The sequence below is a fragment of the Oryx dammah genome, unplaced genomic scaffold (genome assembly GCF_014754425.2).
Source record: "Oryx dammah isolate SB20612 unplaced genomic scaffold, SCBI_Odam_1.1 HiC_scaffold_5, whole genome shotgun sequence".
Taxonomy (NCBI): Eukaryota; Metazoa; Chordata; class Mammalia; order Artiodactyla; family Bovidae; genus Oryx; species Oryx dammah.
The window spans coordinates 66,972,804-66,976,188 of NW_024070189.1; the positions used below are offsets into that span (position 1 = coordinate 66,972,804).

The window sequence follows — 3,385 nt, forward strand, 5'->3', positions numbered from 1 at the left end:
CTCACTGGACATGGGTTTGGGTGAACTCCGGGAGCTGGTGATGGACAGGGAGGCCTGGTGTGCTGTGGTTCATGGGGTCGCAAAGAGTCGGACATGATTGAGCAACTGAACTGAATGTTTATTTTCTCCTGTTGTGTAAAATTCCTGATTTATTCCTTTAATGGTTTTCTAGTGATTTACCATATGGTATATTGAAACACACACAGACATTTCCTTTTTGTTGAACATACATATATATATTCACAACACACTTCCCTGTCCTTCCCTATCTCTTGTAGTTTGCTCAAACTCATGTCCATTGAGTCAGTGAAACCATTCAACCATCTTATCCGCTGTCACGCCCTTCTCTCTTGCCCTCAGTCTTTCCCAGCATCAGGGTATTTTCCAATGAATCAGCTCTTTTCATCAGGTGGCCAAAGTATTGGAGCTTCAGCTTCAGCATCAGTTTTTCCAATGAATATTCAGGGTTAATTTCCTTTAGGATTGACTGGTTTCATTTCTTTGCAGTCCAAGGGACTCTCAAGAGGCTTCTCCAACACCACAGTTCAAATGGATCAATTACTCAGCGCTCAGCCTTCTTTATGGTACAACTCTCACATCTTTCCATGACTACTGGAAAAACCATAGCTTTGACTAGACAGACAGACCTTTGTTGGCAAAGTGATGTCTCTGCTTTCTAATACGCTGTCTAGGTTTGTCATAGCTTTTCTTCCAAGGAGCAAGTGTCTTTTAATTTTATGGCTGCAGTCACCTTCCACAGTGATTTTGGAGCCCAAGAAAATAAAGTCTGTCACGGTTTCCATTTTTCCCCATCTATGTGCCATGAAATGATGGGATCAGATGCCATGATCTTAGTTTTTCAAATGCTGAAGTTTTAAGCCAGCTTTTTCACTCTCCTCTTTCACCTTCATCAAGGGGCTCTTTAGTTCCTCTTCACTTTCTGCCATTAGGGTGGTGTCATCTGCATATATGAAGTTGTTGATATTTCTCCTTGCAATCTTCTTTACAGCTTGTGTTTCATCCAGCCTGGTATTTGCATGATATACTCTGCATATAAGTTAAATAAGCAGGGTGACAATATACAGCCTTGACCTACTCCTTTCTCAGTTTGAACCAGTTCATTGTTCAATGTCTGGTTCTAACTATTGCTTGTTGTCCTGCATACAGGTTTCTCAGGAGGAAAGTAATGTGGTCTGGTATTATCATTTCTTTAAGAATTTTCCACAGTTTGTTGTGATCCACAGAGTCAAAGGCTTTAGTGTAGTCAGTGAAGCAAAAGTAGATGTTTTTCTGGAATACCCTTGCTTTTTCTATGATCCAGCTGATTTTGGCAATTTGATATCTAGTTTCTCGGCCTTTTCTAAATCCATCTGGAAGTTCTCAGTTCATGTATTGTTGAAATCTAGCTTGAAAGATTTCGAGAATTACCTTGCTAGCATGTGAATTGAGTGCAATTGTGCAGCACTTTGAACATTCTTTGGCATTGCTTTTCTTTGCGAGTGGAATGAAAACTGACCTTTTCCAGTCCCGTGGCAACTGCTGAGTTTTCCAGATTTGCTGGCATGAGTGCAGCACTTTAACAGCATCATCTTTTAGGATTTGAAATAGCTCAGCTGAAATTTCATCACCTCCGATAGCTTTGTTCATAGTAATACTTCCCTATGGCCCACTTGCCTTCACACTCCAGGATGTCTGGCTCTAGGTGAATGATCACACCATCATGGTCATTAAGAGCTTTTTTTGTACTGTTCTGTGTATTCTGGTCACATCTTCTTAATATCTCCTGCTTCTGTTAAGCAGGAGATATTTCATTGCATGAAATGTTCCATTGGTATCTCTGATTTTCTTGAAGATATCTCTAATCTTTCCTACTCTATTATTTCCCTCTATTTCTTTGCCTTGTTCACTTAAGAAGACTTTCCTATCTTTCCTTGTTATTCTTTGGAACTCTGCATTCAGATGGGTATACCTTTCCCTTTCTCCTTTGCCTTTAGCTTCTTTTCTTTTTTCAGCTGTTTGTAAGTACTCCTCAGACAACCATTTTGCCTTTTACATTTCTTTTTCTTAGGGGTGGTCTTGATCACTGCCTCCTCTACAATGTCACAAACCTCTACCCATAGTTCTTCAGGCACCCTGTCTATCAGATCTAATCCTTTGGATGTATTTGTCACTTCCACAGCATAATCATAAGGGATTTGATTTAGGTCATATCTGAATGGCCTAGTAGTTTTCCCTACTATCTTCATTTTAAGTTTAAATTTTGTAATACAGAATCCATGATGAGAGCCACAGTCAGCTCCAGGTCTTGTTTTTCCTGACTGTATAGAGTTCCTCCATCTTCAGTCACAAAGAATATAATCAATCTGATTTTGGTATTGACCATCTGGTGATGTCCATGTGTATAGTTGTCTTTTGTGTTTTTGGATAGGGTGTTTGCTACGGCCAGTGCGTTCTCTTGGAAAATCATTTTAGTCTTTGCCCGGCTTCATTTTGTACCTAAGGCCAAACTTGCCTGTTACTCCAAGTATCTCTTGACTTTTTGCTTTTGCATTCCAGTCCCCTATGAAGAAAAGGACATCTTTTTTGGGTATTAGTTCTAGAAGGCCTTTTCTTGAAATATAGATACATATCTCAAGGAAATTTACTAAGGTTACTAAATTTAGGCTACTCTTGCAGCTTAAAATGAACAAGGAATTCTCACTGTCTAAGGGGAAGCAAATCAACTCTGGAGAGTTCCTGAGGTTTCATTCAAGAGAAGGGAAAAATGTTAGGGAGAGAACAGCAGAAGGGCAGCATCTCATAATTTCCCCAACTGTTCAGTATACTACATATAGGTGTTATTCTTCTCTTTTAAATTACAGTATGGAATTTGTATCCATTTAGTTATGATGATTTTAGTAACTAATTATGAGTCAACTACACAATAAGATATTTATACAGTAGGGTATGAGCTTATAACACCTAATACATATTTAAATGACTTTATCTCATCATCTCATAGTTTAAAATGCACTTTTCCTAGCATCTTGTATTATAAAAGATATCAATTTATTTTAATATTAAACTTTGGAATTCACCTAAACCTGGTTCATTTAAAATAATTTTTATTTATTGTATTTCAACTTATATGCTAATTTTAATAGTAAGCCAACTCATGGAATTTTAGTCCATCTTGAGGTCCATATTGAATTTATATTTTATTAGAGAAAATTTCTAAATACTTCATACATTTCAAATAATATTTAACTTAACATGTAAACTAATTTTCTTAAATTTTTCCTAACATGATAATGCCCCAGTGAGAAGTTAAGGACCTCCATTAGAAACCTGGAAATCACACATGAGAAGTTTTATTTACATAGGGTTGCACTCAGCCTGGTTTCCT

At 37.5% G+C, this 3,385-nt stretch overlaps 1 long non-coding RNA gene across 1 annotated transcript in view; it reads right to left on the bottom strand.

Annotated features, from left to right (window-relative positions):
* Positions 1–385: 385 nt before the first annotated feature.
* LOC120863747 overlaps positions 386–3,385 on the bottom strand; it is a 16,598-nt gene continuing 13,598 nt past the window's right edge. Inside the window, exon 3 of the long non-coding RNA XR_005721070.1 lies at positions 386–396. This is a non-coding gene — a long non-coding RNA (uncharacterized LOC120863747). The remainder of the gene's footprint in view (positions 397–3,385) is intronic.